Source organism: Electrophorus electricus, chromosome 22 (genome assembly GCF_041902795.1).
Source record: "Electrophorus electricus isolate QZ-2024a chromosome 22, ASM4190279v1, whole genome shotgun sequence".
In the NCBI taxonomy this organism is placed as follows: Eukaryota; Metazoa; Chordata; class Actinopteri; order Gymnotiformes; family Gymnotidae; genus Electrophorus; species Electrophorus electricus.
Genome location: NC_137518.1, coordinates 13,921,168 through 13,935,000, shown reverse-complemented (window position 1 = coordinate 13,935,000; position 13,833 = coordinate 13,921,168). Strand labels below are relative to the sequence as shown.

The 13,833-nt window shown below is 44.8% G+C and overlaps 1 protein-coding gene across 3 annotated transcripts in view; it reads right to left on the bottom strand.

Annotated features, from left to right (window-relative positions):
• Positions 1–12,043, bottom strand: part of ncoa3 (nuclear receptor coactivator 3) — a 30,521-nt gene extending 18,478 nt beyond the window's left edge. For 2 of the 3 annotated variants that reach the window (XM_081705439.1, XM_035520461.2), the window contains exon 1: positions 11,917–12,043. The gene's annotated coding sequence lies outside the window, so the exon portion shown is untranslated. The remainder of the gene's footprint in view (positions 1–11,916) is intronic. The other variant, XM_081705440.1, reaches the window with a different exon arrangement.
• Between the last annotated feature and the right edge of the window lie 1,790 nt (positions 12,044–13,833).

Here is a 13,833-nt window from a genome sequence, read left to right as displayed (position 1 = left end):
AGGGGAGGGGAAAATGCAGGAGACAGGAGGCAGAAAGAAAGAAAGAAACAGAAAGGAGGCAGAAAGAAGCGGGAAGAAAGTACGGAAAGTGAGGGACTGAAGCAGGAAAAAGAAGGAGCTGTCTAGTGAGCTAATGTAGAATTACCTCTGTTTTACACACACTCACACACACTCTCACACACACACACACACACACACACACACACACACACACACACACACACACACACACACACTCACTCACACACTCACTCACACACTCACTCACACACACACACTCACACTCACACACACACTCACACACACACTCACACACTCACACACTCACACACTCACTCACACACTCACTCACACACTCACTCACACACTCACTCACACACACACACTCACACACACACTCACACACTCACACACTCACTCACACACTCACTCACTCACTCACACACTCACTCACACACACACTCTCACTCTCACACTCACTCTCACACTCACTCTCACACTCACTCTCACACTCACACACTCACTCACACACACACACACACACACACACACACTCACACACACACTCACACACACACTCACACACACACACACTCACACACACACTCACACACACACTCACACACACACTCACACACACACTCACACACACACTCACACACTCACTCACACACTCACTCACACACTCACTCACACACTCACTCACTCACTCACTCACTCACTCACTCACTCACTCACTCACTCACTCACTCACTCACTCACTCACTCACTCACACACACACACACACACACACACACACACACACACACACACTCACGTTAGATAGCAAATGGAAAAGGCAGAGGGAGGGTCTCATTTTCCTCATAAAACAGCCCATTTAAAGAGCCTTCCCTCACTCTGAAAAACACCCATGGCTTTTTGAACCCAGAGAGAGAGAGAGCGCGCATTTCTTCTGTTGCCCTCCCTCGTTCCGCTGTACTGCTGCAGTGTTGAAAAGCTTTTATTCATCTTCGAGCGCCGTCGTGCTGACTGCTTCCACCTCCTCCCCCCCCCTCCCTCCCTCCCTGTGGAAGAAGAGGCGCAGCGAGCGTGGACCCGGCTCCTCGCTGGCGCTGGGTGTTCCTGCGCGCCTCCACTGGGGTCAAAAGTTTACACTGGTTTTAATTTCACCTTTCCTCAGCCAATGGCGGCACGCCGGCTGAACTCTGACCTCTACAAAAGCATTTGACGGGCAGGAGGAGGATGGCGCGCTCAGCCTGTTTCTCTCCCTCTCTCTCCCTCTCTCTCTCTCATTTTAGTGCTTCTTTGCATGCTCTTGCTCAAGGTCACATTTGTTTTGAAACTAAAATGCGGAGCTCTATGGGGGGAAGAAAAAAAAAAGTTCAGAGTTCATGCCAGATAACCCGACTAAAAAGGTTTTCTTAAATCCTTAAGACACAACACACTCGTTTACTATAAACAGTGATTTATTTGACAGCTCACTTCAATAAATGATTAATGAAATAAATTAGCTATGCTAATCTGAAATAAACACCTTTAACGTTAACATTACCTCCTAGCCCATTCCAACCTATAACAAGTCCTGAGGTCAGTCTAATATATTCTACTAAGTTACAAATATCAATAGTAGATATATTCTCATTCTCTCTCTCTCTCTCTCTCTCTCTCATATATATATCCTGCAGCTGTTCCTCTGTGGCCTCTAAATGCTTTAACTCCTTTATCTGCCCTATTCACAAAATTGAATTATGTAGTTTTCATAGCAGAGTGAGCCGTGTGCCCTGTGCTGACCCCACAGAGGTGACCTCAGCCTGTGACCCCCACTGCTCTCAAGCCCCCCCCGCCCCCAGCGCCCCGAAGCCGACTTGATGCAGGCTAACACTATTAAAAGCATGTTTAAATGACTTATGAACGGCAGGAGAACAGAGGGGTCACACGGGGCAGGCCCCCTCGAGAGCCCGAGAGCAGGACCCTCGGCTGGGATGGCACACGGCAACGGCCACCGACGCTGCAGCTAAAATCGAACTAATCAGGTTTGCGCCGCCGATCCCATCCGAGATGCTCTGAATGGGTTAAACAGGTTTCTCCGAGCCCTTTAAGGGTGCATTCTGTTCCCACTTGACAAATTAATTGAGCCATGAGGAACCAGTCAGATGGGACAAAGCTGTTCAAAGTGCACCTTGGAATCCGGTAGGGAATTCTTAACTCTTTTAGTGTTGAGTGTACTGCGTGTGAGGAGGAGGTTAAATGGAGGTTACCATGCTGTCCTGGTCACGTGCACACATGCACATGCATGCACACACGCATGCACACATGGCTATTCAGTAATGTACTGTGTAGCTTTCCATAATATCACAGAAAACTAAATAACTAAGCAAACTGTGAATCAAATACATCGTTGAAGATAATTCTCATTATAACACTGGCACAGTGCAGAGGTAGTTTGGACTCTTGTATTAAAAACATAGCATTACACATGCACTGGCACTGTTCACAGGCCAAATCTAGTGCCTTTCCTATTTTGCTCCAACATCACTTTTACTTGTACACAAGGAGCTACAATTATGATTTGAAATGGTATGATTACCACTGGTTTTGTACCTCAGTGTACCATTGTACTGAGAGTACTGAAACTTTCATTACACTAAGACACTCCAATATATGTTAGAACTACTACTACATTACACTAGGACACTAGAATATATGTTAGGACTACTACTACTACTACTACTACTACTACTATTATATTACACTAGGACACTAGAATATATGTTAGAACTACTACTACATTACACTAGAATATATGTTAGGACTACTACTACTACATTACACTAGGACACTAGAATATATGTTAGGACTACTACTACTACTACTACTATTATATTACACTAGGACACTAGAATATATGTTAGAACTACTACTACATTACACTAGAATATATGTTAGGACTACTACTACTACTACTACTACTACTACTACTACTATTATATTACACTAGGACACTACAATATATATGTTAGAACTACTACTACATTACACTAGGACACTAGAATATATGTTAGGACTACTACTACTTCATTACGTTAGGACACTAGAATATATGTTGGGACTACTACTACTACTACTACTACTACTACTACTACATTACACTAGGACACTAGAATATCTATGTTGGGGCTACTACTACTACTACTACTACTATTATATTACACTAGAACACTAGAATATATGTTAGGACTACTACTACTACTACTACTACTACATTACACTAGGACACTACAATATATATGTTAGGACTACTACTACTACTACTACATTACACTAGGACACTAGAATATCTATGTTGGGGCTACTACTACTACTACTACTACTACTATTATATTACACTAGGACACTAGAATATATGTTAGGACTACTACTACTACTACTACTACTACATTACACTAGGACACTACAATATATATGTTAGGACTACTAATACTACTATTACATTACACTAGGACACTACAATATATATGTTAGGACTACTACTACTACTACTACTACTACTACATTACACTAGGACACTACAATATATATGTTAGGACTACTACAGCTTCATTACGTTAGGACACTAGAATATAATGTTAGGACTATTTCTACTTCATTACACTAGGACACTAGAAATATACATGTTAGGACTACTACAACAACAACAACAACAACATTACACTAGAAAATATGTTAGGACTATTTCTACTTCATTACAGTAAGACACAGCTGCAGCTCATGACAGCAGAGTGCACCCAGACTCATTTATTTAGGTTTTAGCTTCATACTTGATTATTATCATACTAACTTCATACTAACAGATTAAAATACTTTTTTTCTCTCAAAAATACATTTTGGAAGTAAACTACATTTTATGATAATAAATTAGCAGTGACACTGCAACAAAATCAAACTTTTTAGCATCTACAAATCTGTGGATCAAAATCAATAATCATTACAGACCTACTTAAGAGAACCAGCCAGTCAGTATCCTGGAAGAACAGATTTCTAGAGCATTCTAGGACTAACAGAAGCTCTAAAGAGACCTTCACTGAAGATAAGACTGTTTTGTTAGCTTTTTGTTTTGTTTTGTTTTTTTGGGGGGGGTGGGGGGGTGATCTTTATCAAGATAACCCCTGATCTGTTCCGGAGAGGCTGGGACTGCGCACGTTGCTAACCGTGTCGGACTGGATACCGAGGGGAAGAGTGGACACTAAAATGAGCCGGAACGCTGGTTAAATGACTGAGATTGAGACAGGCACAGGTGATGGGTCAGGGGTCAGAAGGTCAGATGGCATTGTTGTTGTGAACACCACTTTTGTTCGACTTCTGAATTGATCACCTTTTTAACCTGGCGTGGGTGATGGGATGATGAGTGACAATAATTAACCGTTTTGAGGGTATCACTGCACTGACATATTAGGTAATCACGGGAGTGCGATGGAGACCAAAGGGTGAGCCCCCCCACCTCCCTTTCTCCCAGCTCCGAGGTCCACAAACACAAAACACAGACGTGCCAGTGCAGTCAGTTCCTCTGTCATCAATCCTGATATACTGCCAAAAAGAAAAAGAGGCCAGACAGAAAACAGGCGATTGGCTGCCAATAAGACCCTCCCTCCTGCTGTTTTTCAACCAATTAATGTGCTCCGTGTTACTACCGTGCTTGATTTACTGGTGATCTGAAAATGCAACCAGGAAAGCAAGACCTGAGGTCATTCAGAGAAGCACTCTGCACTGAGCTACATAGACACATGGAAGAAATTCATGATGACGCCTTGAACCTCACGGCCTTGTGGGACAGCGTGTGCTGCTGTCTGGTAGGTTGCGACAGGTCTCCTCACGTGCCAGTCAAGAGAAAGCTCCGCCTAACCTTAGCAACTAGATTTCACACATACGTGAATCCCAGAGTGAATCCCAGGCTCATTCCAACCCCTGCCCCACCCCCCCCCCCCACCCCCGCCCCCACCCCCACCCCCACTCCCTAAGAGATTGTTCAGAAAAAAATAAAGAAACAAAACAATGAAACTAAATAAAACAAACAAAAAAAACCCAGACCAAAATCACTCAAGGAGGGCTCACCGAGAGACTGCAGTGAGCTAATGATTCAAAGAGTTGTCGAGCTGATTGGACAGCTGGACTTCAACAGGGAAGAGGCTGATTGGACAGAGAGCTGAGCCTGGTCACCTTGACTACTAGTGACATACAAAAGTGACGTGATGTTGACAGGCAGATGGACGCAAGCAGGGATGAAAGACTGGGAAACAATGTCGCTTTCTGTGAGGCAGTGAGATCCAACACATGCACTGATTGGATACCCTATTCTTGGCATCAATAAAACCTAAATTGTATTTTCAGCTCACTACCAAGCCAATGGTCAATATATTTTCTATGTGAGTAAGTCATTACTTCATACCCAAAATAAACTGACATGTGATACTAGCTATATTAAGCAATTCCATTATATAGGGAATAAAATTCAGATTGAATGAAGCTAGCAGCGGTTCAGAAGCCTGTGGACCTGGTGTGTTCTGTGGTGAAAGGTACTCTACAAACATGCCCAGCTGAGAAACACTTGGTCAAACAGAACCATTGGCTCACTTTGAATTATTTATGGAAATTTCTGGGCAGTTCCTCTTATCTGGCCTAACCTCTAATAACATAGCAACCCAGAGAGAGAGAGAGAGAGAGAGAGAGACAGAGAGACAGAGAGAGAGAGCAAGCGAGACTCAGAGAGAGACAGAGAGAGAGCGCAAGCGAGACTCAGGGAGAGAGCGCAAGCGAGACTCAGGGAGAGAGCGCAAGCGAGACTCAGGGAGAGAGCGCAAGCGAGACTCAGGGAGAGAGCGCAAGCGAGACTCAGGGAGAGAGCGCAAGCGAGACTCAGGGAGAGAGAGAGAGAGAGCGCAAGCGAGACTCAGAGAGAGAGAGAGAGAGCGCAAGCGAGACTCAGAGAGAGAGAGGGAGAGCGCAAGCGAGACTCAGAGAGAGAGAGAGAGCGAGAAAGAGAGAGCGAGAAAGAGAGAGAGAGAGAGAGAGAGAGAGAGCGCGAGAGAGAGAGACTGCGCCTGTTCATTCAACAGCTGCTAGAGGTATGGATGATGATGACAACTGAGGGCTGGTGGGATGGTTCCCCGGTTCCGCACATGAAGATTCATAAGGGGAGACCTCTGTGACATGGAAACACTACCAGCAGTACAGCCAACACTTCCTGAGATGATGTGACCACGCTTTCTGCCGACACGTGTCACTTAACACACGACTTCTGGTACGCATCACCAGACGAGTTTGAGAAAACTGGTTAGGGTCAAAAAATTTCTCTCAAACCAAAATTACTCTTTTTAATATTTTTATATATATACACACACACACACACACACACACACACATATATACATACACATATATATACACATATATATACACACACACTCCATTACTATATTGATTGCTGCTATTTAATAACCCATGGTTAACTTTGTCAACAATCTTTTTTGTTGTTGTTCTATCACTACAATTGTTGTAACAGTTAATAAACAACAGAAGCTAGTGAACGATTTCATCTGGTTCTTCTACCGTAGTAATATAAACCTGCAGTCGTGGTAGATGGTTCACACAACATGAACAGAGAACACACACCTGGAAATGGACTCACTGCACTCACAGTGTAGGTCAGAAAAACTGCAATTCGATTTTTTTGCCTCAAATCATTCAGTCATAGGTCAGTGTTTCTAGCAAAGTCAGAACACGATCTGGGGTAAGAAGAGAAAGCTAAATCACTGGAATGGCCCACCAGAGCATCTGTGCGACAAATGTACAATAAGCTGAAGATGAATGAAAAAACAAGACGAGAAATGTACTGACAAAGTTTCTGGACTAGTAACAGCCGAACACATTCAGTCCTGTTCAGCCGATCAAACACACAACGCTTTGGCCAGAACCCGTGCTCGGTGTAGCCGAGAATGTCCTCGGGACCGTGGCAAACTCCGGGATTCTTAACCAGCTCACACTTCTGAAGTCGGCTCAAACCAGATTCTAGGACCCTTCAGCTTCGCTGAGAGGAACTGCAGCAGAGGTGGGGAGTGAGCTTGGGCGGGACAAGGCGTCAGGAAGGGGGTGGGGAGTGATCGTGGGCGGGACAAGGCGTCAGGAAGGGGGTGGGGCGTGAGCGTGGGCGGGACAAGGCGTCAGAAAGGGGGTGGGGCGTGAGCGTGGGCGGGACAAGGCGTCAGGAAGGGGGTGGGGCGTGAGCGTGGGCGGGACAAGGCGTCAGGAAGGGGGTGGGGCGTGAGCGTGGGCGGGACAAGGCGTCAGGAAGGGGGTGGGGCGTGAGCGTGGGCGGGACAAGGTGTCAGGAAGGGGGTGGGGGAGGCTGGCAGAATGAAAACAAGGTGACTGCAAAGTAGTTGAGAGGTTCACCCAGAGTTGACTCTCTCTCTCTCTTGTCCTTTCTTTCTCTCTCTTCATGCAGACTGATTGACAAAGAAAGCATCTGGTAACGTTCAGCTGCCCGCTACACACTCTTCTTCCCTTTTATACGAGGGGGCCCTAAACACAATACAAACACACACCAAATCCCAGTAACCGAGCCGGACCAGAGATCTGGGCTCATAGGCCGTCACTCAGGTGAGCCCTGATTACAAGCATTCTTCAGCAGAGTGAGAGAAAGCTGAAAACACGAGAGGGCGAGAGAGATAGTGACAGAGGACCGTGATTATGCACACTACAGAGAAAATGTAATAAAAATGTAATAAAACTAAAATACCCATTCTATGTTTTATATTTAAAAATAAAGGAAAGTAATAACATGCAAAATGACTGAACCTTGACACAGTGGCTGGTTGCTCTGTCACTGGTTGTGTTAGTGTTTTGAACAAGCTAAACAACTCAGCAGAGGCACAACACATCGGTGACAAAACACACAACAGCTGAACCTGTTTTTCTGAAGACAAACACTCTCACGTGACTCATCCACCCCAAAAAAAAAGTCTAGATCTAAAGATGCATTTTAAAAATTCTGTGCCTCAAGAGTAAACGTCTCTGTCCAGATAACACTGATTAACGAACAAGGACAATTAAACTCATGTTTGGAACCATGGCTTAGTTTCCTGGAATATGTTTACTGTACATTTTCACTCCTCTGTTCCGTGTGCGAGCGCAAGATGTGTGCAGACGTCACCGTGCACACAGCCTGGGTGACCTTGAACTGGGCGTAACACAAGTGTCGTCATGGCAACATGGTTTTATACAAGCAACCACAGCTGGATGCAACTTACACATTCCTCTTAAATTTAAACTCCACCATAATGCACTAAAGGGAGCCATAAACTTCAGCACAAACACTCTCACCAACACACACACACACACACACACACACACACACACACACACACACACACACACACACACACACACACCATGCTGAGCCTGAGTGACTCATGACTTTCCAACCAATGTGTGTCAGCTTTTTTTCTGTAGTAATGAGGGATGAACTTTGTCACTAGCTCTGCTGCTTCCAGTCAAGGAAATGGGGTACAAGATTCTGTGAATTGGCTGCTCATAAACTGAAAGGCAGAGAGAGAGAGAGAGAGAGAGAGAGAGAGAGAGAGAGAGAGAGAGAGAGAGAGAGAGAGAGAGAGAGAGAGAGACAGACAGACAGAGAAAGAAGAGAGAACTGCTGCTGAGGTGCCCTCAAAGACGACAGAGCAAAACCCCCTGAACAAAATCCATCTAGAGCCCATCCAGAACAGGCTGCGGAGCAGGTCCAGGATGGCCAGAGTCCAGCACAGTCCAGCGATTTCCCTGGAAAAAACAAAAGTCAAACCAAAGTCTACCAAAGCTTTGTTAGTTCAGGGAAACCATCGAACTAGACTCCTGCTGCACTCCTGGACTCCTGCTCTCCAGCACTGCAGCTGTGAAGTCCTGGACCTCATTAAGGTTCAAGAGGGCAACCACAGTACACACAGAGGACCCCACACGTCCCCAGCAGCTACGCGTTACTACACCAAGTCTGACCTGTTTCATTTATGCGGCGGTCTTGCTTAGACAACACAAGTAATGCACGGTTACGTTGATGCACAACAGAATGCGAAAATCTTTTTAAATTCGCCAAAAACTTTGTGTTGTAAGAGCCGCAGTAACAGCTTGGACCAACACCTTTATCCCGCCTAAGGCACAGTTACCAGCACGCACAAGTTATCAGGTTTCAATTGGGGCAACCAAGTTGTTGTTTCAGCAGACTGTCATCAGAAGCCCCCCTATGGACACACTGCTCGCTCCACATTTAACACCCACACACACACACACACACACACAGGTACACACACCTACACCCCCACCCCCAAGCATCGCTGAAAAATTTCTTCTCCTCTTTAGAAATAATTTTCTCCCTTTCTCTTTCTCTCTCCCTCACTCACTCAAGTGCTCACACACACACACACACACACACACACACCTCTGACTCCATGCTAAAAGAATGCCACCAATTCACGCTCTCTAGGAGCGCAGGAGGAAAAATGCATGCAAACACTTTTCACCAGCCCTCCGAGCTGCTACCGCTCCCGCTCTCAATCGATACTCCAACTCCTGATTACCTGCCAACAGGAAAAGCTCTTAGCGTGCAAAAACAGCTCCGAGACAACTCCGAGCCCAGCGCCGGCCGCCTCGCTACAGCTACACTGCTGCGAGGACGGGCTGGGAGTTCACCACCAACGTGGCGGGCGCACACGTGTGCTACGCTTTGTGGGCATGCTCATGTGGTGTCGATGCAACACTGAAAAACTGGTCCGTCAGCTGTGGCCTCTCCACACCGAAACTGCCTGCGACGCCCAGGAACAGCCGTCTCCATGCACGGAGAGGCAGGCGCGACGGTGCCGTGCGGCAGGCGAAGGGCAGGACGGGGTGCCTGCGAACTCCCCACCGCCATCGAGCCACAGTCAAAGAGGCAGGCGCAAGATTGATTCATGGTTAATGCAGCCCGACGCACCCGTGTGTGCGAGAGAAGGAGAGAGAGAAAAGGAGAGCTAGAGAGGGAGGGAGGGAGGGAGGGAGGGAGGGAGGAGGAGGCTTGCAGTCAGTGTGAGGAAGAGTTCAGAGGGTCTTTTCCCACACACCGAGAGAACACGCGCGCATGGGTGGGGGGTGGGGGTGGGCGCATGGTGTACCGTGCAAACGTCAACGGATAGCTGGGGCTGAGAGTCAGGACCCCTGCCTTTGCTCACAATTCGATATTACTCTGTAATATTCACTTCGGTACAAATACAGTGATGCTCCAATAAAGAATAGCAACAAACACCAAAAGGCAATCAACGAGGCTCCTGTGTATGCACAGTCAGGCGAAGGGACAGAATCTAACTTTCTTGTAGCTGTATGAACAGATAGTAATTATAACCTTGACACACTAGAAGATAGACTTTCCCAGTATTTAAGCTTAAAGAGCACATTAAGCAGCAGGTATTTCCTTTTAAATGACAAGACATTATTAGTCAACAATGCATTTGTATCCTTTATTCCACGCAATCATTACATACTACATGGTCTGTACAAAAAAAAGTACCATACATGTTACTAACAAGGCTTCGGTCAGATCAAGACTGAGGTCATCCCTTCACACCTCTGGGTGTCACAGAGAAAACAATAATAGAGGGGGAAGGGAGAGAGAGATAAGCTTTTTGCTGCATGAAGTTGTAGTCCTATAAGTTTACCAAATGTCTCTATTAATGGCAGTGGAGCTATTAGTGATAGTGAGCTGGGGCCAATTTTTGAACCCCACCCTTCTACTACTAGTGTGAATAATGCATCATAGACCACAACACAGAGGATGTCAACAGACAGGCCTACTGTAGTTATTTAACAAACCATGGCCTGTTTCCTCGCTCACCTTAAGACTTGTTTGTCTTACTTTTGTAACTACTGTGTATATACTTCACGATTGCAACTGCGTCTATAGCTCTAAAATACTAGTCAAAGACCTTGCTTTAAACGTCGGTCTAATTTAAACCACCTATTTAAACACTTATTAAAATCGAATTTTATTGTAAAAAAAAAAAAAAAAAAGGAAAAAAAAGTGATTTTATTGTAAAAAAAAAAAAAAAAAAGGAAAAAAAAGTGATTTAACTATTTGTTTTACTTTAACCAGTCACTTTTAACGCACTCCAAACACCTCGACCGAAACGTGTGGAAGGCTCGCCGGAGCAGGTTGAGTAACGACGGTAGGACGTAATGGTCCGCTCGCTGGGCAGCTGAACGGTCGAAACCGGACAGAGGTGGGCTCGGAGAAACTACAGGAGCCAGGAACAAATCACAGTGCAAACTGCCATTCACAACTTGGAAAACTCCGAGCAGCATTTAGAGCTTGTTGTTCCTTAAAACAACTCCACAAACTTGTCGAACAAGATTTAAAAAACAGCACAGATCGCGAAATTGGGCTACACTGAGTAATATAAAGTCGACGTATACACAACTCAGAATGTACATATACACTATCGAAAGAATATTTTTGTCCATAGAGTAAAATATTCAGGTTGTTTAAAGCATTGTCGTAAACCTGCACGAAATGGTAATCAACTTTGCAAGCTCTATTGCAGGAGGCGTCACTTTTGAGAAAATTGGGAAACAGATCAGCATAAGTATGACAGGAAAAAAATACACAAAGGCAAACAGCCGGTGCAATGTGAAAACACACACACTCAAAACGGGCAGTGCAACTAGAGGTCTGATATCACTGTGTTGGACAACTACCTACGATTTTGTGTCTTAGACAGCAACTGAATATCCAGATATCGAGCGTGGATGGACTGCTATATCAGAAATAACCTGCACTGCGTAAAACTGTTACACTAACATCAGCCGAAGGTAAAAGGTTTTCTTCAGCGATCGCAATAACTTACCGGTTAAAAGATATCCACTAAAACACGCCAGTTCCTTTAAGCGACTTCTAAGCCTCCGCCATCTTCGGCACTAGCTCTGTTTGTTTAAATGAGAAACACTCCCAAAGCGCAAAGAAGTCTACTCGAAACTGCCTCGCTGGGCATTCTGGGTATTGTAGTTGTTCAGTGCGCCAGAGTCGCGCAATCTTCGTACGGCAGGCGGGCCATAAACTACAAGTTCACGAAACCCCTCAGCTCGCAAACAGATAGCCACTAGAAGAGGGGAAGTTGTAGCGATATTATAAAAAAATATATATAGTGCGTTTATTTTTAGCTCACGCAGGCAGTTAATCGTCACGTAGGCCTGCTGTGTAGGCCTGTAAATTTATATAGTTCAATCTGTTGACCTTCTTTTGTAGAAGGTGTGAATTTTAATAAAACCGTCTCATCTACACTTTAGCATTAGATCAGTTTCAAATTAGAATAAATAGATAGAAATAAATGTGCAAGCAATAGTTTATCTCTGTATATATTCCACACAAGTTACTTAGTAATAAATGTACAGTTTAAAACAATACATTCTAAAACATCTGATAGAAACTTAATTACCCAGACATTAATACAGTGCTGTGGTATGTTGAGAAAGTCAGTCTTTATTAACCACATATAGTGGATCTTATATACAAAGTAAAAGAGACTAACAATGTGGGCTTGTGCCGCCTGCAGGTTGATGTAGCCTATATTTATTTATTTTCTTACTTTTCTTGTCTACAGATGCTGTAGGTACCATGCCCTCTGAAGACCACTTAGAAGGTAGTACCAGCACCGTCTCCATGGTGACCTCACAGGCATACCAGTGTAGAATTTCAACTGTTGGAGAAGAACACTGCTGGGGGGGGGGGAGCCAAGGGAGGGAGGAAACCAAGGAGGGGGAGGGGCAAGGCAGAGAGCGGAGAGAGAGAGAGAGAGAGAGAGAGAGAGAGAGAGAGAGAGAGAGAGAGAGAGAGAGAGAGAAGCCATAGTAATTAGCTCGTTGCTTACTATGGGCCAATAACGCAGACTTGCAAATGGGACATTAAACCTAGGAATTTGTATTACAGAAGGAAAACTTGAAACGTTGCATTCAAAATTGTATTTGAGTTGTCTTCTAAACCTATAACACACACACACACACACACACACACACACACACACACACACACACACACCAGCAGTTTGGAACTTTAATTGCCTTTGCAAAAAAGGCTGGTTCTTCATATTTCTGTGACAAAAGGCAGCTCCATCTTAAGTGTATGGGCATTTCGACATATGTGTGTGCACATGCATGTGTGAGAAGCAGAGAATGCCTCAGCATTCCTCTGAGACGCAGCAGGCACCTCCCCCCAGTAAAAAAGCCCTTTACCTCCTACCCCCACCCGGCTACAATGTGCGAGAGATGCTTTCCTCTTCCAACTCTGACCCCTCCCTCTTTCTCTGTGTCTTCTTTCAAAAGGACAGGAGATAGCAGTTTGAAAAGACAGGAGATAGCCCCTAATCGTCTTTGCCTATAGTTCACCTACCTGCAAACGTCACCCGGCTGTAACTTCACTTACCCATCCCCCCTCCAGCACAAGGGGTTCACATTTAGCTCTAATATGCATGTTTGTGCAAAGTAAGCCATTCAGTTCATAGACTGAAGATAAAGCTAAGGAATTGCTGTTCAAATATGTTTACTCTTCTTTCACAGAATATGTTTATAAGAGGCATGTTCAAATCTTTTGCGACCGAGACAGAAAAAGATTCACATTTGTTCTTGCCCCGTCTATGAATATTTAATTTTTTTCAAATGTAAGGGTAGATGAAGCCAACATGCAACACATTTTCTCTGTGTATAATCAAATGTTTAGATTAGCCTTCTCTGTGTTTGTGTATTTTGATTTATTAATGCAGCAGGGAGGC